The sequence below is a fragment of the Strigops habroptila genome, chromosome 2 (genome assembly GCF_004027225.2).
Source record: "Strigops habroptila isolate Jane chromosome 2, bStrHab1.2.pri, whole genome shotgun sequence".
NCBI lineage: Eukaryota > Metazoa > Chordata > Aves > Psittaciformes > Psittacidae > Strigops > Strigops habroptila.
Window position 1 is genome coordinate 50,535,508 of NC_044278.2, and position 24,377 is coordinate 50,559,884.

At 38.9% G+C, this 24,377-nt stretch overlaps 1 long non-coding RNA gene across 1 annotated transcript in view; it reads right to left on the bottom strand.

Moving 5' to 3' along the window:
• Positions 1–295: 295 nt before the first annotated feature.
• Positions 296–24,377, bottom strand: part of LOC115604044 — a 40,251-nt gene continuing 16,169 nt past the window's right edge. The window contains exons 2-3 of the long non-coding RNA XR_003990108.1: positions 1,064–1,186; positions 296–792 (exon numbers count right to left, since the gene is read on the bottom strand). This is a non-coding gene — a long non-coding RNA (uncharacterized LOC115604044). The remainder of the gene's footprint in view (positions 793–1,063; positions 1,187–24,377) is intronic.

A 24,377-nucleotide genomic window follows, 5' to 3' on the forward strand; every position in this document is an offset into this window, starting at 1 on the left:
TATTGCTTGTATAGTGTAAGGACATCCACTAGATCAGTTTTACACAGGGTTGTGCCACGCAACAGGGTTGTGCTACACAACCAGTTGTGCCACACGACCAGTTGTGCCACTGGTTTTCCCTATCCAGGTTAAATGTTCCAGACATTTCAGTTTTGTTCCTTTCTTGGTCCCTCTAGAATAGAATTTGGCTGTTATGGCAGACTTTGCCAAAATTAATCTTGTGTTTTCTCATCTCAAATAAAGGGAACATAAGAAAGCAAGGAGTTAGTAAGAAATCATAACATACACATACGTATTTTTTCAACATACATTTTATTATTAGTTATTTTATTACAGAGTATCTGTCAGAACTGAGGGTGTCTGTACAAAGCTGAATATTTTACAGCTATAAAAACCAGCATAGTTTCTGCCTAGAACACTTACAGCTGAATGTGGCTCCAGCTAATGTAAATGCTATCCATGTGTTTCCACCTGCAGTCTAGATTTTTCCACTCCGGTTATGCGTCTATAGTCAGACTCATGTTTTTGAAAACTGGTGCCAGAATCAATCTATCTGTGCAGATCTAGTTGCAGAATCTGGGTACATTTACATTTGTTTGGTTTTTATCAAGATATCATTTTGTATCAGCAATTTCTTTTGCTACTAGCAATGCTTTATTCCTTTTTTTTTTAAGAATCTAGAAGTATCAGTATCCTTGAAACCTACAGTAGGTATTGACTGGTGAAGCCTGGTACTTAGATGAAAAGAGGCTTTAAATGTTTCAGCCCATCAATCACGTGTTGTTCCCAGACCTGAAAAAAGAAAAGAAAAAAAATGAATTAAGGTGTAATTCCCTTCTAAAAAAATTATTCAGCACTAAGAGGTTGAATTGAAAGCACTGGTACTTTTAAGGAAAACTTGCAAAGAATAAAGACATTCATCTCCAGCAGTGTTAAAAGTAAAGTACTTTTTAAAAGTACTTTACTTACGTAAAGTGCACCCAAATTATCCTGGTCAGAGTGATTGACCTTGGGACTGTAATGAGAACTTGAGTGACAGGTTAGACATTAGTCTGGGTCTCACCCTAAACCTGAAACCCTTTCAAAATTCCTATTCTTGCTCCTTTGGTACAGGGCTGTTTAATTCCTCCTGCTGATATGTTCAAAATCTTCACTTGCCTTGAAGGTAAAGATAGCCTCAGGGGGCCTGCAATAAGATTAGGAGCAAAAAAAAAGGTTAAATTGCCATCTTGTTGAGAAGTTTAAACTCATGCTTGCAATTTGCAAGTTGCAACCCTCCATCTAAGCCTTGTGGCAGGGACTAACACAATCTATTGATTTTTATGAAGAATCAATAATCCTAAAACGTGATTTCATTTCTGGATGCTGATAGGATACAGACAAAACTTTAAAAGAAACTCAGAAGAATGAAAAATTACTGAAATTAATAAGTTGCACCCCTGTGCACTACTCTCTGACGTCCAAAGAGACAGAGGATTTCTACGTGTTAGAGTGCAATAATAAATATAGAGGTACTAAACACAAAGTTAAGGTAGAATAGTGGCATAGAACTGCCTTAAAAATCATGTAATCAGTACTGTGGGGGTGGGAAATACATGCCACATCTTCAGTTCCTAATCATGGCTGCTAAGTGCCAGGTGTAGATTACTAGTTCTTAAAATATTTACAGTGGGATTTTTGATTTGTTTGTGAGTCATTATATGATACCAGGGATGCTGTAGTTACCCGAGTCACCACTTCTGCAACTAGACTGATCATGCACAGCTAGACTGGACTTCATAAGATGGAGCTGACCTCTATCTCCTGTTTATTTTCCTTAATGCCTCCACTTTTGCAGCTATACTGGAAGCTTTTCAGCCTCTTGCACTCGTTGCAGGGAGTGGCACCAAACCACAACTAGTCCACCATGTCAGAGTGCAAATACCTCCTACAGGTCAGTCAGATCCTGTTTATGTAATGCTTTGTTAACTCTGAGTGTAAAAGATGAAAAATTTGCATGAATTAATAATGCTAAAATACTTGCAAACACTGTAGCCATCAACCAAATAACTATCTCACTACCTTTACGTTTTATACAAAAGAATCACTTCAAGATCCTTAGTGAACTTCTGTGCATCTGGCCTATTATTATTTATTATTCCTCTTTTGATCATCATCCTTATTTTCAACTTTGCATAATTGCATCAGTAAAATGCAACATGTATGAGTCTTCCAGCATATTCCATACATGCCCAGAAGCATGTTTACAAGTCACTTAAGAGAAGTACTTTCCCATAGATAGCGTCTATATCAAGAAAACTCAAGCCTGATAAAGTAGATGCCTCAGAGCATGAGGCAGCAGGTGCATGGATCAGCTGGAAAGGCTTCTTGGCATTGAAGCAGTCCCTGAAGCAAAAGCTTAGGACATTAGGAAATCTAAAAACTGAGGTAGATGGATTTCCCCATATTTTTTAACTACTAAGGAATGTTAGTGCAATGAAATTTCAGTAATTACCTGGTTAATATGAAGTTCCATCAAAAGATGAGAATCTGCTACTGATAATGATAAATATATGCACAAATGTTTGCAGGGTCAGGGCTGTATCAAACCACACAGCCTGTATTGGAAAGCAGAAATCAGTTTTGCAGACATGAATTAGACTGTGATTTCAGCTGGTCTAATGTAAATCCAGTCACCTCAGTTGAAATCACAGTGCTGTCTGATACTACCCATGAAATGTTCAGCTATGGCACGAAGTGCTGCACTGAAAATGCGTGAACTACAATCAGCTCAAGCCCAAAAGCTGCCCTGCTGCTCATTGCCTCTCATTTTATTATGGAAAAACTAAACTGCATTCCAATATTTTTTACAATGGAAAATAGGAACGAAAGTACAGAAAATCAATGATATATATTTTTTTGCTGTTATATTGTAAGATCATTCACCTATGTACTGGAGTTAGTTTTCCTACATATCGTGAGATGAAGCAAGAAGGCTCCAACACCAGTAGCTCTAGCTCAAATTCCACATCTGGAACTGCTTAGTAAGGTATATGTAAAAATTATCTTGATAGACAACACAATATAATCCCACTCAGATAGCATTACACTCCCAACAGTAATGTTGCTGGCTCAACTCAATAATTTTAACACTCTCGCTAGATATAGATTTCCACTGTTATATTTGCCAGGTCTCTTAGTTAAGTTAAGCTTTTAGTCAAAGACCGGAGGCATTGACCACATAGAAGGACCCACGTAAAGTAGGAAGTGCATCTTTCCACAGACGAATTCCTCCTGCTGATTTATGAATAGTATAACAGAGAAATCCAAGCAGCTGTAGCAATTAGACATGAAAAGACATTTTCCTCATAATGTTTTGTCTAATAAACTGTCAGAGAGTGTGGTTTAATTACTGCACCACCCATAGTTAGGACGAGTTCACCTATGTCTTCTGTCTGAGACTTAATTCATCTTCTCAGATGCATCCCTATTAAAAGTAATGGGTCCCAGTCTGGATTTTTGCTAAACAGTGTAATGTAACAGAAAGGTAATTTCATGGTAAGCAGTATATTTTTCACTTAGAATGTTCACTTGCCTTCCTAATGGATCAATGCCTTCTCAAATCAATGAGAGTTTTCTCATCAAATGTAATCTCATGCTTTATTTGATAAATGATAAGCATTTCCCTTAGTATATCTTTGATAAATTCCTAGACTGAAGAGGAGATAATCCTTGATACTGTCCTGTATCTAAGATGCCAAGGAAATTCTCCTCATTCGTTTTGTTATATTTTATAAAGTTTCATTTTATCTACCAAAAAATAGGTATTTCATTGTGACTATGGCCCAAAATGCATTAGGGATGAAATCTGGCAAGTGTAGCACATTCAACTTTTTAGGTAAAATGTTATTCCATTAATCTGACATACAAAGCTGTTTTGCATTATAGTTTTTCAGAAATATTTTCCTTATTATCTTTTTCTGTATTTACAGTTTTATTAAGTATTAAGTATTTTATTATTATTTTACAGTATTCTCGCCAAGATGAAAACCACAGGATTTTGTATTCTTTCTTCCATCTATAAAAGTCTTACACAATATGAAGCATGTTTTTATAGTAATAACACATACAATACAAACAAATAAATGTTGAAAAGAGGCATCTGCATACATAAGCTATAAGCATAAACTGTGTATTGTTTGATAACTACAGTGCTCCAATAGACATGAGACAAAAACATTTAATTTCAAAATAAAATCTTCATAAAATCTTTATTCAAAACAAAAGAGTTCTTTGCTGGTCTCCCTTAGCACATACTTAAATTTTAGGACTAAACCCAAACCAGGGTCAGTGCAAATCTTCACACTCAGATAATGTGTAGACACTTGCTTACTGATAGCAAGAGTTAAGGGAAATTCAGGGAAACCCTACCAAGGTCAGCTTCCAACATTTGTGTTTGATACAGCCCTGATCATGCAAGGCCAATTATTCTCCAAGATGGAAAGGCGAGTGTGATTGAAATGCAATTAAAATTATAAACAGGAATGTTAAGAGAGTGTGAAACGCTCTCTGCAAGTGTATTTCAGGCCTGTGGAACCCCTTCCAGAAACACCTTCATCGCCTCAGACAAAAACGCTAATGGTAACAGATATGAATATGTGTGGCTTTGGATGAGCAGGAGGCTTGCATAGAGGTGGGAACATTTGTGGTTGGTCATGGATAGGAGGATGGTAAACAAAACCATGGTATAGGGAGTCACAAGGAGCACAGGAATTCCCAGATGACGCAATGTGCTGAAGGAAATCAGGCTTCAGCCTGAGGACCTGTTCTTGCAGCTGTCTGAACCAACCCCTTAAGCGTTATGAATCAGTGAAAACATTAATCTATTCTTTCAGGACTTTATCAAGTAACGCTTCCTGACGAGGTCTGGCATAGGGAAAGAAAAAAATGCTTGGTGGCATGAAGGCTGAGCAGTAAGGCTTATCCTGCTTCAATTTTTGTGTTTAAGAATTTTTAGTACTGGAGGAAAATGAGACCATTTGAAAAACAGTGCTTAAAGATGCATAGTTTTGCATCTTCTGTGAGGTGAGAGTTTTATGTACAAAATATAAAATTTAGAAAGAAGATCACATCTGATATAAATTACCAGAGGTGCTCTGGTGCTGCTTTGTGCTCAAGGTGCAACTACTTATTTCTGCAGATATGGACCTTCCAACGTTTGAGCAAGGCAAACACTAACCCATCTCACCTCGAAAACAAAGGACTTTCCTGCATTGCCTTCATATCACTTGGGATCAGTATTATTATCTACTGAGGAAGAAAATCTAATGTAAATATTGTTTTTAAATGGGCACTAGTCCTATGACACCATGTTTTATGAACCCAGAGAAGTTTTAAACAATAATATAAAAATATTTTTGTTTCTTATTTCAGTTTGGAAAAATATCCATTAAATTCTCAGTAAAATAAAAGTCAGAAGACTTGAGTGCCAAAATACCTTTCTTGCTCAAGAGAGACACTAGTAAAAAATGGGATTAAAAAGTCTAAAATTATGTGCACTGGTTGAGTGATCTTGGGTCTTTCTTACATCCCTATACTGAAACATGGAAACATTTGTTATAAGTTGGTAGTTATAAACCACACGGACAGTCTTGATTAACAAAATTCTTCATAGCTGACAAAGAAAATTAATTCTGCAAACTATGTGGAAAACTGGGCTGACTGTTACAGTAAATCTAGGCTAATACTTCCATGAAAACTCACGAGACTAAGTTACATTTTTAGTGTTGTTCTATAGTTGTACAGTTTCTGTACTGAGGTCCCATTGTGAATACAAAGAAAACTCTGTCCTAAAAATAATGATAAATGATGAAGTTATTAATTCAATTTTCAAGGTGATGTTCATATAAACAAAAAAAAAAAAAAAAAAAAAAAAATCAGTATTTCTGGTTAAAGAGGAGAGCATATAATTTGCAATATTGTAGCGGTTTTTCATTATATTAGTAGGAAATTCCTTATGACACTAAATTTCACACTTTTATATTCTAAAGAACTGAGCAAATTTTGCCTTTCACTGATAATAACAAAATCTTAAAAAACCCTCTTGCGTATCTTTAGGCAGAAAGCAAGTGCCATGTCTTTGGTCACTTTTTACCCCTTTGATTGTGCAGTTCTTCCAGAAATTAAGGCTACACCTTCATGATAAAACAAACAAACAAAACATCTGACAGTGTTGTCTGGGTGGTTGTTTAACAGGAAAAGAAGGCAAAGGAAAAAATCAGACTTACAACTTTTCTGGGACATATGTAAACAGGTCTAGGAATCATTTCACAAAGACAAAAGAATGTTGTCTTTTAAATTGATGCAACAGTTTTACAGTGATTATCTATTAAAATCCTGAAGGTTCTTTTCTTTATTCTGAGAGGAACACTTTTTTTTTTCTTTGAATATCAAGAACCATGATATTTGTCCATCATATTTGAAAAATCATGGCAGTCAGGTGAAGTTCCCGATGACTGGAAGAAGGGTAATATAACCCCCATTTTCAAGAAGGGGAAAGTGGAAGACCTGGGGAACTACAGACCAGTCAGTCTCACCTCTGTGCCTGGCAAAATCTTGGAGCAAATTCTCCCGGAAAGCATGCTAAGGCACATGAAAAACAACGAGGTGGTTGGTGATAGCCAACATGGTTTTACTAAGGGGAAATCCTGCCTGACCAATTTGGTGGCCTTCTATGATGGGGCTAGAGAACTGATGGACAGGGGCAGAGCAGTTGACCTCATCTACCTGGACTTGCGCAAAGCATTCGACACTATCCCGCACAACATCCTTGTCTCTAAATTGGAGAGACATCAATTTGATGGATGGACCACTCAGGGAATAAAGAACTGGCTCGATGGCCGCACGCAAAGAGTTGTGGTCAACGGCTCGATGTCCAGTTGGAAACCTGTAATGAGTGGTGTCCCTCAGGGATCGGTGTTGGGACCGGTCCTGTTCAACATCTTTGTCGGCGACTTGGACAGTGGGATTGAGTGTGCCCTCAGCAAGTTTGCCGATGACACCAAGCTGTGTGGTTCGGTTGATACGCTGGAGGGAAGGGATGCCATCCAGAGGGACCTTGACACGCTTGTGAGGTGGGCCAATGCCAACCTTATGAAGTTTAACCAAGCCAAGTGCAAGGTCCTACACCTGGGTCGGGGCAATCCCAGGCACTGCTACAGGTTGGGTGGAGAAGAGATTCAGAGCAGCCCTGCAGAAAAGGACTTGGGGGTGTTGGTTGGTGAGAAACTGAACATGAGCCGGCAGTGTGCGCTTGCAGCTCAGAAAGCCAACCGTATCCTGGGCTGCATCAAAAGAAGTGTGACCAGCATGTCGAAGGAGGTGATCCTGCCCCTCTACTCTGCTCTTGTGAGTCCTCACTTGGAGTATTGTGTACAGTTCTGGTGTCCTCAACATAAAAAGGACATGGAGCTGTTGGAGCGAGTCCAGAGGAGGGCCACGAGGATGATAAGAGGGCTGGAGCACCTCCCGTATGAAGACAGGCTGAGAGAGTTGGGGCTGTTCAGCCTGGAGAAGAGAAGGCTGCATGGAGACCTCATAGCAGCCTTCCAGTATCTGAAGGGGGTCTACAAGGATGCTGGGGAGGGACTCTTCCTTAGGGACTGTAGTGGTAGGACAATGGGTAATGGGTTCAAACTTAAATAGGGGAAGTTTAGATTAGATATAAGGAAGAAGTTCTTTCCAGTGAGGGTGGTGAAGCACTGGAATGGGTTGCCCAGGGAGGTTGTGGATGCTCCATCCCTGGCGGTGTTCAAGGCTAGGTTGGACAGAGCCTAGGGCGACATGGTTTAGTGCGAGGTGTCCCTGCCCATGGCAGGTTTGTTGGAACTAGATGATCTTAAGGTCCTTTCCAACCCTAACTATTCTATGATTCTATGATTCTATGAGCCTTAGGTTTGTGCCAAAGAGATTTTTAAGAGATGGTATTTTATCTCTGTACTGAATTCCATCATTTTTCACACCATTGTAATTATATTTAAAAGGCAGAATGCAAACTTGTTAGTAAAAAAAAAGAAAAAAAAAAAAAGAAAAGCCCTAAAAAGACATGTTGTTTGCTAACTCACAAATCTTAGATGTTGTGATTTATTTTACTGTCTCTTTATTTTCCATGGATTTTGTTTTACCTGCAGATCTCACCAGTTATCTCCCAATATTAAATGAAATGCAGGGGGTGGGAGAAGAACAGAAAGGCTATATTTCTGGTTTAGAAATGTAACTCACTAGGTCAGTATTAGAAATCACACATTAATAGTACTTTATTTTACATTTTTATAGCTCATTATGCACCTGTATCTCCTTATGGGTGCTTACCACAAGAAAAGCATGGGTTTTGTACCTAATATTTTGCATAATAATATTTTTTTGCATACCTAATTAATGCTATACAGATGAGGACTACTATAGAAACAATATTATACATCCCTAAATGCTTGTCACAAAATGCGAAGCTGTTTTTCATAGGAAATAAAACTGGTAGCTTGTTTGCATTTTTCCTCAAAAATAACAGTGCATATCTGTGCTATTTTGCCATCAAAGAAAGCCATTTAATGGATTTCACAGCAGAACAGCAAAGGCCACATTGTATTTAAATGTATACATTCTGTATCTGTTACATTAGTAAGTTACTTAAATGGCTAGTCTGCCTAATTCTCCCATCTCTGTTTCTCTCTTTGAGACCTAACTCAGTTCCTGCCACTAAATCTTTCGTTAATGAAGTGAGCAGTCCATTGAGGACAGATTCAGGTAACAGCAATAATCCAAGGGAGGATCCCTACAAAGCGAGGTAGGGAGCAGACGACTTCTGTCAAACTCATCCTCAGAAATGGTGAGCCCTCACCAAAGGCGTATTTTCCTTTTCAAAGGAGGAACATATTCACACATTTCGCAAACCTCAGGGAAGACTCCAGTTAATGTCACCCTTGATAGATGTAGAGAGCAGTAGCAGAGGAGACTAGTGCCAGGCCCAGTGGATATGACCCTTCTGCCCCCTTGAAAGCTCCCCATGATGCTGCCCAGACCAACCTGGCTTACAGACCGGGGCAGGGGCTGCCCTGCAGAAAACAGCACAGCTATGACTCACTGATCAAAGCCTGCTATAGATCACAAAACAATAAAGTCCTGTCAGACCCCCTCCACTACCACAAGTCCAAAGTTCCTGCACGTTGGACATGGGTGAAGGCAGACCCCATTAAGATAGTTCAGAGAAAAGAGACATCATCTGCACCCACAACAGAGGTATAGTTTTGAACCTCCATACCATCACAGTACAATCTGTGCGCCTCCAAGACAAGCATAACTTTTATGAGTGTGAGGTCATACTCTCCAAATGAAGCTACAAGAAAATGGTGCCCTGAATGTATATATACTAATTCAAATAAAAGACAAGGAAAAACTGTAAATGGTTTGAAAGATGTTTCATTAAAAAATTAATCAGCTTTTTACTTAACCAAGGCACTGACTCAGGCTTCAGTGAAAGTAATGGGCTGCCCTGCTCCCATTCCCCCACTCCAGGAGCAGTTAAGTTGTCTAAGCATATAAACTTTCATTGATATTTCAGATCTTCTGAGTGTCAGATATTCACATAGAACAGATGTGATAGGACTAGGAGCTACCTTATTCTTCTGCAGGTGGGGGCCAGGTAAGAAACCTGCAGTATCTAATGTGGCATAGATACGTATGTTAACATTATCAAATTCCCATCACTTTGGGGAGAAGTCTGTGAGATACAATTTGCTATGTTGTCATTGTCATCTCAGATTGGATAGAGAAGCCAAGAGATTCTGATATTTCCTGGGGGGAAAAAAAAACCCAAAAAACCCAACAAAAAAAACCCCAGAATAAATAACAAACCCCAAACAACTTTGGACAAATTGTGTAACTGACTTTAATAGTTTTCATATTAAATTCTTTCTTACATGCATTTTCAAAGACATTTCGTACAGTACTTTGTAAGAACAGTGCCCACAGTGTTTGGTAGATTTAATTATTCATTTTATACAGGCTGTACAAACTGTATAATCACATGGCATGGAAGTATAGAATTTTGTTTTATGGATAAATCAGTGTAAAAATAGTTTATTTTATAGAGGTTTTAAAAGCCAGAATTTCTGAAGATGTTTGGGAGAAGATTGTTCAGGAAATGTGGTGATTTCAAATTACATTTGATCAAAAGAAGCAGCATTCTAAATCAGATTTAATTAATCGTTAAGTGAGGGGGTTTCAGTGTTTAAAGTGGAAAGGAATCAGAGCTGCAGTTAGGGGATGGGGCCACAATGAATTCTTCCCATAGCAAGAGCTTACGTTTGGATTTCTGCCATCTTCCTCTTTGACTAATGTTTTTATGTGATATCAGCCTTGTGTGAAACAAGCAAAATAAAAATATAAAAAAAAAATCCACACAAAACCCCAGAGTAGGAGTACCCTCTAGGAGTAGGCTAAAATCAGGAATTTTGTTTGACGCAAACTAAAATTAAAGACTATTAACACTGGAATTTGCAGATTAGTTAGGAATATCCAAGTTCCCTTTGTTCTAACTACACGAAAGAACCATTTTCCTGATTATCGGACTCTTGAAAATACTGCCCTCTGATGTTCTGCTCCTGCACTGGGGAACCAAATATATTGCTCAATACCATGTGTGATGCCTAGTGTCTGAAAAAGACTTCATTTGGTTTCAAATGACTGAGTATGGATGGTTGGTTTCCATTTATTTCTTCTAAACACATTTAAATTATATTATTTAAAATTATATTTTTATATAAGTCAAAGGGAAGATGCAGATAAAATCTACAACAATCTTGTTCCTATACAGGTTCTTCTTAAAAGACTGCATGAAATAATAAACATATAGCTGAAATCTAATATATTTTTGTAATCTTTGTATGGAAAGCCAAGGTCACATAAAGGCAGAAAGCAACATAGAAATTGATCTGGAAACATTTTAAGAGTTTAGATTAACATTATAGCCAAAACAAAAAATAGATCGATCTCATCCACAAGATCTGTATTCCAATCTTAAGTTGCATTTTTATTCAGAACTCTCCTGAAGAAATTCTGTGGAAACACCAAGAAATAGGTAAAATTTCCATGGCCCTCTAGTAACGAAGGAAAGCCTTTGTTGCTCTGGTCTTTCTCTAGGTGATCATGTCTCAAGTGGTTAGGTTGTCCTGCTTCCCTATAAGTCCGTGGACACATGGTTCTAATGAATTTTAATGAATTCTTAAGAAGTTTTTAATATTATTCAGTAGCTGTTAGTGGTAGCACATATTGTGCATTAGTAATAGATATATTTCCACTTCTAAGATGGCTATTCAACAGCATATGTTCTTCTTAAAAGACAGATTAGGAAAAATCTAATACTAATTGTCATACTATTTGCTCTGAAAATGTTAATTAAAAAGGTACATAGCAATGGCAATGAAGTTGAGTAAAAGGCAATTATTTACTGAAGCAGGCCCTTAATTCAGTAGTCCATTGGTAGAGAATTTCTAAGTCATTTGTACATGAGTGAACATATGGCGGTTCAAGCTTAAGTTAGGTTAGTCTAAACAGAAAGCATGAGAAAAAGAGACATGTAGCTACAGAAGTGACGAGACATTCTTGTTCATTAGAGCATCAGTCTTCCTCAGTTTAGAAGCAGACACAATCTGCTGAAGTTTTAGTGAATGTATCTGGTCATGATTACTCTGACCTTCAGCACTAAGTGAAGCAATCAGAAGTCACTTAGAGGAAGTCAGACACTGTATCTAGTCACAGGCAGTGTTAGATGGTGAGCTGACTTTGGGAAGCTGAATGTCCTTCAAGACATGACATTCTCTCTCCTTTGGTCATAGGGGACAATTTTAATTAGGCAAGTTGCAACTGGATTAGCCAGTCTCCCATTCTACACAGGTGTCTCTTGTGAGAGAGAATACCAGTCTCTCTTTAGACCGACCTAGTTGGGTGGCCCATGTGTTTTTCCAAGCAGATCCAACTTTATTAATCTGACAGTAATTAGGGAAGACCTCTTTCTATCTCTGTTTTATAAAAAAGACAACAGAATTTTAGGGACTTTGTTCTTTTACCATGAATGAACTAAAAATAACTCAATGTGGTGTTTCACATCTAGCTATGCCACTATTATATTCATCACCCATTTTTTCTGCTTTCACTAGGCTGGTATGCAAAGGAACTTTTGCTGACAATATACTAGGTCACTAATGAGAGCCCTGTCAGCTGTGGGGAAGCCACATTCCATGTGCTCTGGGGCCATGAGAGTCTCCAGGAATGGGGTTGCTCTATGAGGCAGATGAACCAGAAGTCACAGTGACCCAACCAGCAACAGAGCAGAGCCCTCACTAAGAAAGTTCAGCCCCATGGCACCTGAGCACAGTAAGCTGGGCAGGGCTGTTGACGATAACAGGTTGTGTCAGCAGTCCAGTGACTTTCAGACAAATTCAGAATGGCAAGTCCAACATCCATCCAAGAAGTCATCCAACAAGTCAAGAATATCAGAAGGCAGACATTGGTCTGGAGGCAGCAGCAGCAGCACAGCCCGAATGGGGAACGGGGACCCAGCCTGAGATGAAATAGGGCTCCCGGGCCATAGGCAAAGGAGTGGAGCAGGTCCTTGGTGAAGCCAGTTAGGACCATATAGAATCTTCTTACCGCAGTGTGTAGTGAGAAGCAGTACCTCGTTACTGTCTCCAGGCCCTGAACCTCATGCTTTTTAACTCAGGTACTGCTTATAGAGAAATGAGAGATGTAACAGATATAAATCACTTGGTCTTCAGTGTAGAGAGCCAAGGGCCTCTTGATTATCATGATCTATTATTTGGATATTATTTAGCAGTTAAGGATCAAGGCTACACTGTTCTTGGCACTGCAGAATAGAGCTCTTCCACCCATGGGTCATGGCTCTGTTTCATAAAGAAGGTAAGGAAACAAGGGTATAAAGGGGAAAACTGGTGGGTAAAATGTACAGTTCTGCGCAGTGACCAGCACCCTCACATCAGCTCCTGTTTAAATGGTTAATGAGAATTGCTCAGCATTTCTTTGCTCCCTCCCCTGCCCAAGGTTCATAAAGCCAACTGTGGGAGCTCTGAACTGTTGAAAAGAATCCAATTAACTCTCATTTTTCTCATTCAACTTGGCAATTTAAATGGTTTCACTGTTTATAATAAGTATGTTTATGTGTGTGTGTTTATGCTATGCACCGGTGATGTCTTTAAACAACTGTACTGGGTTGTTTCTTTCGGGGTTTGGTTGGAGATTTTTTGTTGTTGTTTTGATTCGTTTTCCCCCTAGTCGATTATCTTTCTGGCTTCTAGTATGAGAAATCTTTTGGATCATACAATGTAATAGCTCTTCCAGAATAGTCTTTCTGTCCTTGAGTGATACGATCTAGTGAGATTCTCATTCCAAGTTAATCAGGAACTGGGGGAGAGCAGTGATAATCAATTACCAGGACAAAGTAAATGTTGCCTTCTGACCTCTTATTATAAGAACATAACTCACATCACCTACCTAATTTTTATATCTGACCCTTTCATATCTCTACAGAATTCAATTAATTGGATATGACTATTTTAGAAGACTCCTGTATGTCTTACTGCTTTCTTATGACAAGCTCTGTACTCAATTAAATTTAAATGATTGTGTTTGTCTTGTTTTATCTACTTTGCCATGCTTAATTAGGTTGACAGAGAAATAATGCCAGTCTGCATTAAAGGTATCTGTGTGAAAGACATTGGTACTTAACTATATTCTGTCCCTGATTTTTGAGTGTAAGCCTGCTATTAATTCTCAACTTTCAATATGGGACAGATTGAAATCCATTTACTCTCACAAAATTTTAGCCTATTCAAGCATTGGCAGCCAGAGCCATTCTGAGATGAATTAATGGTGACACAGTATTACTTTTTATTAAACACAGAACTGGTTCTCAAATGAACAGGGAAAAATGAAACCATTACATTGTTAAGCTTTGTATATTATTAGACATGTTATAGGCCACATGCTGAGGAAATAACCAGAAATAACATTTTTTTTCACCAAAGAAATGCCAGTATCATTTATCTATAAGCAAAAGGAAACAAATAATAGATGCAGTCTCACATACACACACAGCTGTAAATCTTTTTGGTTGCTTCATATGTAGGTATGAGGTTTGAGTGTAAAAAGACATCATAATGATCATCCTTTGGCCTTAATTTGAAGACCTCCAGACCTAGCAGAGTAAGCCAGTGTAATTCTAGCTAAGGACAAATTCATCTCAGTAGAAGTTGTAGCAGTAATATGCATAATAAAGGACATGAGAACATATGAGATATATTGCTAAAATGAACTTATATGTGACTTTTACAGTTTTCAAGTACTGTTGAATGAAAAAATAGTGTTTATATCAATGTTCATGGATAATTAATAGCAAAGATTGGAGGCATCATGTAGTGAACTGAAAGTTACTACACAAATCAAAGTTGGCAAATACATTTTTTACTAGAGGTTAAAGTAGCTATTGCTAGCTAATAAGATTAGTTAAAGTACTACTAGTAAAATACATTGCTAATTAGTAGCACAGAGTGAGACTTCAGACCTTTAGAATGATAGCATAACTCATTTTGATTCCATTATGGTTAAGATAAATTAATATCTCTTCATGTAAGTATCAACAAAATAAATACTTAAGTAAATAAATCCCCTATTATGTTGCCAAATCTTTGTTAAAATTCAGATGCACTAAGCAATAATTTATTACCAACTATTCTCTGTCTTGAAGGAAGCTTCTGTGTTCAAAAATGGGCCAATTACTGAAGTCATTGACAACAACCACTCATGTTTCTTCACCAGTGAGTATGGAAACTTTTTTAACTTCTCAGTGGCCTGGCATTCAAACAAAAGTTTAAGCTGTAACCTTTTAACAGCCCTCTAAATGCATTTTTTTCACCAGACAGAAAGTTCTGCTATATGGCTCATAAAAAATCCAAAAACAAAACAAACAAACAAAAAAAAGGACAAAAAGGAGAAAAAAAATCACCTTTTCCTACCGCCATTTTATTTTTTTTTTTTCCTGCTAACACATATGTGGTTGTATGTTGTGGCCAACAGATTTTGTAATTTATGTTTTTATAGATTTAACAGGCAAGAGGCACTAGCTCATTGGTAAACCCTGTCTCATTTATAGATAAATTTATCGGTCTGAGAGGTCACCCAGCATATAAATTTTAAAGTGCTGCGGCATTAATTTCTCTAAAATGCACAGAAACCTCCTCCTTTGTGTTTATGTAACCATCTGAGGCCACACAGATGGTGTCATGTTGTAGTTAAGTCTTTCATTATTCCTATTGCAGAGGCCGTCTTGTGCTAAATGGCTAATGCATTTGTCTCACCATGAAGGATTAAACAGATGACATGGATCTGGGAGCTTATGGAAGATGCTTAGGCTAAACTCCTCACATTCTAACCCATGCCATAGGTAGCTTTGCCAAAAGGTTAAAAGCACAAAGATTTAGGTGCTCCTTGAGGATGTGAACTTATTACTCTCCTCAGGAGAGAAACGCAGCAAGAATATAATACTTCCTAGAACAGCACCAGGTCAGCCAGCATGGCCTTGAGTATTATGGTGAAATCTTAACCTCAGTGAGTGCAAAAGGAATGCTTTCAATAATAAACTCAGATAGTGGGTTCAGTAAAGGAGGTGATGCTGATTTCCTCATCTCCAAGATCTTTTCCACTTGCATGTAACTGCATACAGCAGATTGTACTGTCAATTTGCAGCTCCCTTCCTTCCTCTGATACTGATTTCCGGAAATCAGTAGAAAGGAGAAGGATAAATACTGTTTTTCAAGAGGGTGTCTTGCCTCTTTCATAAAGCCCATCACTTTCCAGCATCTTTCGTCATATGATCTGACACCTGCCTGAAAACAGACCTTGCTACTCCCATGTGCCAGACAGGGCATCAACACAGAGACTTTTAAGAGAAGAAAAGAAAAAAACACTGAGGAAAAGGAATGACAGATGCTACAGACCTAGAAGAATCCATTCAGTCAGTCCACTGATTTCTTTTCAAATTTCATCAGGGAAGACCTTAACCACTTCAAAAATCACAGCCGAAGAGTCTGAATTACTATCACTTTCTTTAGAGAATCAAGGCATGATGTCAGTCTTTGTATGTGGGAGAGGACTATATATATTGTCCTCCCAGATCCAACTAATGGATCTCACCTAGTCCGGTATTGTTTCTCTCATAGTTCCCAGATATTCAGAGGCAAAACTCCTCTAATGCTGGAAAAATTTAAATAGTGTCCATAAGATCTCTTTTTCCTAAAAAAAAAAAAAAAATAAAAATCATTTATTTACAGTAACTGAATCTTCCAAAACAGGTGCACAAGAGCAGCATTACCATCAGTCCTTTTCAACTCGGCACAAACTTAGTACAGAAATAACAAGGTACAGTAGACGATGAGAAAAATTACTTGTTCATGACAAGAAAAGGTTTGGACTTTAAAAGTTCCTGAATAACAGTTTGGGCATAGCCAGCTTTTACTGTATACTTTATTATGCCTTGCTTTCAGTTTGCCTGAGTTTAAGAATTATTGTAGCCAGACCTACTGAACACCACAAATCATCCCATTTCATCCAGAAAACTTGTTTTATGTACAAGCAAGTTCACAAAGTCATTTTATTATTCAATGGACTCAGCTTCACATCAATGCACAGGTGAGACCAGTGTTTGCCTGAAGTCTTCAGAGGTCAGCAATGGACATGCGAGGTGCAGGTGAAGTGTACCCAGACAACCTCACCAAGACCTATGATATAAACAAAGCCAATTAACATGCTTCTTAGCCTTCCCAACCCTAAATCAGGTGATCAGTAATCATTTAACACTAGTCAGCCATCTGAAAATTAAAATTCTCTGCAATCCCTCAACACATGGGGCTATGCTGTTAATTGTCTCATCTTTGACAACAGATAATATTTCATTCTCCAGAGGAAAAAACCTCCCAACTTTTCAACATATTTATGTAGGCTTCTCTGCGTCTAAAGATGGAGAAATAAATTGTTACTAAGCTTTAGAGAATGATGTTTAGTTGTAATTCCTAATTTTTAACAAAGTGTTATTTGGCATGTTGAGTGTTAAACAGCTGCCACAGTATTCATTAATGCCCATTAAAGTATGGCATTAAACCCAGATTTTAAAAGCAAAGAGACTATCTCAACAACCCTTCCTTTCTTAGCTCCCCTTTTTGCCCTAGGTATACTCATTCAAACACAACCACACAGATCATAAAAATTTGCTTTAAATAAATATTCTTTTAGTCCTATCAAATCAGAATCTGAAGTCCCTAATGGTAAAGTGCACCTTCTCCCTCAATGTTCAGTTTTCAATTGGAATTCTACTCCTACGCTAATAGGAGACGTCATCTTATTTCAAGTTTAATTTTTCGTAACTTTGACTTCCAGCAACTGTATATTGTCATGTCTTTATCATCAGACTTGAAAATTCTCCACCAGCAGATATGTCACCTTTCTGTCTCCTTTTCTGAATGCAAATAATGTTGTGAGCATCCTTGGTTTTTAACGTTACTCAAGACTGAGCATTAGACCTGGGGATAATGTTGCATAGAGAGGCAAAATCTTTTCCCTTCTTACACACAAAATTATACTTTTTTTTTTAATCCCAAACTAGAAAAAAACTTTATGATGCAACAGTACAAAAATATTTTCCCAAAATCCTCCATTTTACTCTCACTTCTAGAATACAGATGAATTACATCTTTGTTTCATAAGTACCAAAAATTATTACAAAATCACTTACTGACTAGCATCTTACTTTTGTTGTTATTTCCCTACTAGGAACAATAGTGAATGTGCAACCATTAATATTCTTTTTCTAATACTCTACATATCAAATTTTGTGTTATTTTACTCTAAAGATTACAATATATGATCCACCACAGGGAATGAATGTACACACACCGAAATATAGACATTAATATAGGAATGACATACTGTACAATTCTTCATTTTTATTTTAAAATGTCATTGCAGGATTTGGAGATTAAAAAAAAATAAAACCCCTTAAAATGTGATCTGATTGTTTTAAAGACTATCTCTGGAACACACTTCAAAAAATTGTGAGTCCATTATCTGTCCAGGTCAGAGAATAGCGAGTGGTTATCTTTAATTCCAATATCTCCTTAATTCTTGCTGGATTGTCTGAGATCATATAAACATAGATTTTCTTTCTGATATCTTTTGGGCTTTTTGAAAGTCAAAGTTCTTCAGAGAAAACATCTTCCATAGCTATATATCTATGGGTATTTTCACATATACAGATACAAATAACAGAATTAATGTATCTGAAGAGTGAGATTTATCCTCCCTAATTTCATATTCTAAACGTTAGCTAGCTCATATAAATTTACTGGTTAGTGCATAGCACCCAAAAAGACAGGCATACACATAGTTTATTCATTCACACCCCAATTAGTTAAGTAATTCACACCATCTGTTTCAATTACCTTCATCTGCTAGATGTTTCACCTCTCAAGGCACCCAAAGGAGATGACTACTTTCCTAGTTCTGAGGTAGCTAACATTTCAGTGCACACATCCCCATGTCACTTTCCTAGGATATAAGGATGAGTGAAACAAGGGCATCAACAGTTGTGTTCTGCAAATAGCTGTTTCTGCTGAGAGGGTCACCACTTGCCAGCTGCTCCCCAGCTGTTGGACACACTCTCTTGCCATTTTGCTGATAATGCTTCTTTGCACAGTTCAGGAGAAACAAGTTGGATTGCTTGGATAAACTATTTCAAATGTTTAACCTTATTATGAGTGAAAAGTGTTAGGCATCCCCAGGGTTGGGAAAAATAAGCTAGTTTAATTTAGGCATTTTAAAAAGATTCTGAATAACTCAGCACATTTTGACTGGAAAGAGGTGCATAAGCAGCACAGCTAGAAATTAGTATTGTGTTCTGTAAATATGGTGATATACATGAGTTTGAGGATTTAAAGACCAAAAAGATATTACAGAGTTTTCTAGTTTTCTGCTGATAAAATGTGGTAAAATTAGGAAACAGTATATTGGAATTCATAAATATTATATGAATGAAAGTTGTCCCAAAACCATATTTTTTATACACGATAGTTTCAATACACTTATGCTCCCTGCAGTGGGCAAGATTCTGCAAAAAACCCCAAACAAACCAACCAAACCAAAAAAAAAAAAAAAAAGCACCCCCAAAAAATCCCCACGAACACACACACACAATAAAACCCAAAACCCATAGTCTGACCAGAGAGAAATCCCAGAAGGAAACTCAGAATTAACTGCAAGGCAATTTAGCACCGAAGAGGATAGCTGTCAGAAAAGTGCACACAAGCTTGTCTGTACCTTTTGGCTTCCAAGCTAGGGATCTATTCCTGGTGCTGATTTGATTCTCCACATAGATACAGGCATTGGAGATGTGCCTGATAACACTGGTAAGAATTAAGATCTCCATAAACACCATCATGGTGCACAGGTCTGTTGTGTGGAGACCTTCCTCTCCAGTGGCCACCAGAGTTTCCCCCAGCAACACCTGCTCTAGGTTTACTTCCAATGTGATGGTGACTAAACACTGGTGTGCAGGCACATCTCTCCTCAATGATCTTATATGTGAGGATTCATATTCCTATGAACAGAGATTTCTCTCAAGACCTGAGAAGAAGAGATCCTCTATTTTCCTCTATTTTTCATGCAATCTTGTCTGCAGTGCTTCTAAGTGAAAGCTTCAGGCCCATGGAGGATTTGCAGCTCTCTATTGTTCCTTTTCAGGGTGCAACTATATTCGGCTATTCACTGCTATTTTCTTTACTGGCAACAGAGGGAAAATAGCTTGTGCTGAATTGCAGTAACTGAGAATTGTTATTCCATTCATGCTCTGATTCTATTGATTGGAAAAATTCTTATCTCTTCAACAGACCTCACATTCTTTGAGTTAAGTTTGCTAAAAATCTAAGGTTTTCTGTTTGGTTTGTTTTTTCTTTGGGTTTTTTTAATATTTTCGGCAGGTTCTAAGTGTCGAAGCTTGCTCTAGCCTAAAATAATGTCTTATGATCAAGCTGTCAAATGTGTTCCTACAGCTGTGGTAATTTGGGAAATCTTTCTATGCACCATTTGTGGTCTCCAGCTGATATCATGCTATTAAAATGACATATTATGAAATTACAGTGTACGGGTGTGACTTTTGATACTGCAACACATGCTTGTCCTTTCCACAGCAGGGCAGCCCACATGGATTTCTGCGCCTAGGCACTGAGCTATAGGGTCCTGGCTTCACAGAATGGTGTCAGATGTGAGCTGCGCACTTGGGGAGAACATGCCCCAGAATCCAGAGCTAGAATAGGGCTAGCACTGTGTTCAGGCTCCAGAGATTTACAGTATATGAGATCCCATAAAATGTAATGCTAACACAACTGCCTGGAGACTATCCAGTCAGGGAGGTTGCTGTCCTGGAGCTTTGTGCCTGACACAAGCCAGAATCAAACTGTGCATACTGATTTTGATAGAACTTGGGTTTCTTTCTTTCCTTTTTTTTTTTTAACTTTATCATCTATTATTAATACATTGTCTAAATAGTTCCTTTAATTATACTTAATACATCGAAAAAATGCAAGGCCCTTCAGCAAACGGAAGTCTAAGAACAACTTAACAGAGGTATAAACAGCAGGGCAGAACATGAGTTCATAGACTCATAGAATCATAGAATTGTAAGGGTTGGAAAGGACCTTAAGATCATCTAGTTCCAACCCCCCTGCCATGGGCAGGGACACCTCGCACTAAACCATGTCGCCCTAGGCTCTATCCAACCTGGCCTTGAACACCGCCAGGGATGGAGCATCCACAACCTCCCTGGGCAACCCATTCCAGTGCTTCACCACCCTCACTGGAAAGAACTTCTTCCTTATATCTAATCTAAACTTCCCCTATTTAAGTTTGAACCCATTACCCATTGTCCTACCACTACAGTCCCTAAGGAAGAGTCCCTCCCCAGCATCCTTGTAGACCCCCTTCAGATACTGGAAGGCTGCTATGAGGTCTCCATGCAGCCTTCTCTTCTCCAGGCTGAACAGCCCCAACTCTCTCAGCCTGTCTTCATACGGGAGGTGCTCCAGCCCTCTTATCATCCTCGTGGCCCTCCTCTGGACTCGCTCCAACAGCTCCATGTCCTTTTTATGTTGAGGACACCAGAACTGTACACAGTACTCCAAGTGAGGTCTCACAAGAGCAGAGTAGAGGGGCAGGATCACCTCCTTCGACATGCTGGTCACACTTCTTTTGATGCAGCCCAGGATACGGTTGGCTTTCTGAGCTGCAAGCGCACACTGCCGGCTCATGTTCAGTTTCTCACCAACCAACACCCCCAAGTCCTTCTCTGCAGGGCTGCTCTGAATCTCTTCTCCACCCAACCTGTAGCAGTGCCTGGGATTGCCCCGACCCAGGTGTAGGACCTTATACTTGGCTTGGTTAAACTTCATAAGGTTGGCATTGGCCCACCTCACAAGCATGTCAAGGTCCCTCTGGATGGCATCCCTTCCCTCCAGCGTATCAACCGAACCACACAGCTTGGTGTCGTCGGCAAACTTGCTGAGGGCACACTCAATCCCACTGTCCAAGTCGCCGACAAAGATGTTGAACAGGACTGGTCCCAACACCGATCCCTGAGGGACACCACTCATTACAGGTTTCCAACTGGACATCGAGCCGTTGACCACAACTCTTTGCGTGCGGCCATCGAGCCAGTTCTTTATCCCCTGAGTGGTCCATCCATCAAATTGATGTCTCTCCAATTTAGAGACAAGGATGTTGTGCGGGATAGTGTCGAACGCTTTGCACAAGTCTAGGTAGATGACATCAACTGCTCTGCCCCTGTCCATTAGTTCCGTGGCTCCATCGTAGAAGGCTAAAAAAAAAAAAAAAAAAAACACCAAACCTGATTCTCAATAGATCGCAGCGAGGGAGCTGCTCTGCTACGTACAAAACCCTGACCCAGAATCATGTCGTCTACGAATGACTTAGCGCTGGGTGCCCCACGATCATGCAGTATGTGACGGGGGAGAGGCGGCGCCGCATCTGTCCGCCCCTCTGGTCCCGACCATGAGCAGCGCTCCGCACCGGGCCCACCCTGCTGGAGGCAGGCGGCCGGTTATTGCTAGCCCACCAAGGCGCTAGCAGCGCTGAGGTATCGCTATGTTATTTAGTCTAAACTGTAACATGGGTATAAGAAACTGTGAGGCAACAGATAAAGAGCTTTTGCATAAAAATGATATGGAAAAATTGTATGTCAATTTTGAGATGATGACCATGAACTGACGAAAGGGACTATTGGACCTAGGGACCTATGATGACTCAGGTTCCCAATCACGTTTACACATAAGCTCACTGGGTACTTGAACTGTTTAGTTATGTTTCTGTGTAGCTAATTGTGCTTTTGGCTCCTTTGAAGAAAGAAACGAGAGTAATGTACTGATAATGTTGGGGTTTCTTTTCTGGGTCTTACAGACTAATCACTTCACTAGTAACATTTTCTCCTCTCTAGTATAGCACATATCCCTCCCTTTGCCTGGTACAATGAGTTGGTTGGGAAAGACACAACTGATTTATTTATGCAAAACAAGCTATTCTTTTTTACATTTTGGAATATTTGAAAACATTCAGTTGCTCTACAAAGTGGCTGGAAAGTGTGGCAGAATTTATGAACGTTTTCTTTTTTCTCTTCAAACCCCTTCTCCCCCACCTCAACCCCCCGAAAAAGATAAATCTGAAACGTGTGTTTCCACCAGGTCTAGTCAACTCACTGGAGGCTCATAAGACAATATTCTTGTGAACGTGCCTGACCCTGCTCCACGATGCACAAGCAGCAGCAAAGCGAGAGAGGTCGTACTTTCACCCATCCATGCAGTGCTTGGGTAAAAGTGTGCACGGTAAAGTATCTGCTCTGTATAGGTGCTATAGAGCGGAGGAGACCGTACAAGCATAGCTAAATAATATGTCCGTGAAAAAAAGCACTTCAGTGTGCAGCTTAGCAGAGTCTTTAAATACTCTGCATGGGAAACTTGGGTGTTGCAAAACTTTCTAACACATAAACTGGCAGAATCTTGCCCACTGCAGGGACTGTAAGTGTATTCAAACTATTGCGTATAAAAAATATGTTTTTGGGACAACTTTCATTCATATAATATTTATAAATTCCAATATAATGTTTCCTAATTTTACCACATTTTATCAGCAGAAAACTAGAAAACTTTGTAATATCTTTTTGGTCTTTAAATCCTCAAACTCCTGTATATCACCATATTTACAGAGCACAATACTCATTTCTAAGGAGTATTTGCTTATTTAAGACCAGCTGCTTCCTGACCCAAAATGCCATTTAAACAAGTAATCCTAGCTGCCTGACAGCCTTACTATTTGCCCTTTCAGTAAACTTTTTTCTGCTTTCTGGTATGTGAGCACTTGCACTCTCACCTGCAGTTCAGATCAGCTCCTGGTACCTCCAAAGGCTACTGCTTTGCTGTGAGGGGTGTGACTGTAAAAAACCCCTAGCTTTTATTAGCAGTAGTGGTCCTATTCACACCCCCAATCAACCCTGAAATTGATATTCTTCATCTGATCTGCATAGGTCATCTGGCAGGTCACTGCCTGTGTTACATTACACCAGTGTTTTTCCACTAACCCTGTTAACAAGGTTAACTAGAAACGTGACAGACAGAAGAGAGAAGCTGGACACATGGCATGTATTATTTGGTTTAGAAGCTGGTGGAGGTTTCTCTGTGGCAAGAACATATGAATAAATGATTTGTGACTCAGTCAAAATAATTTTAGTTTCTTGTGGGTTTTTTTCCGAATGTCAAAACTCTTGAGAAACCCAAGCATGTACTTCTCTACCCTCTCACATACAGCAAACTCATCTTGAAATAAACTGTTTGCCTGAAAGCAAAAGAAAAAAAAGAGCAAAAAGCTATTTTGCTTGCTGGCAAGACTTGAGAGAAGAGTTTTATAAATTTAACTGCCAATATACCATCTGCCTCTGCTGCTCCTTTGAGCCTAGTTCTTCTAATTGTGTCTTTAACAGATGATATAAAATCTACATTCCTCTTGGGCACAGTAAAATAATAACAATTAAAACATGAATAATAATAATTAATGAGGCACACATGGTGCAGTAAGTCTGCAGTGTGAATAGGCTGCTTATTCTGCAGGAAGCCTGTGCGTATTTAGTCGTGAGAGATAACTTTGACACCTGCTCCGCTGGATGCCTGGAGCTGTGGCCACCAGTCTTGGGAGAGCAACTTTGCTCTTTAAGCAACACACTG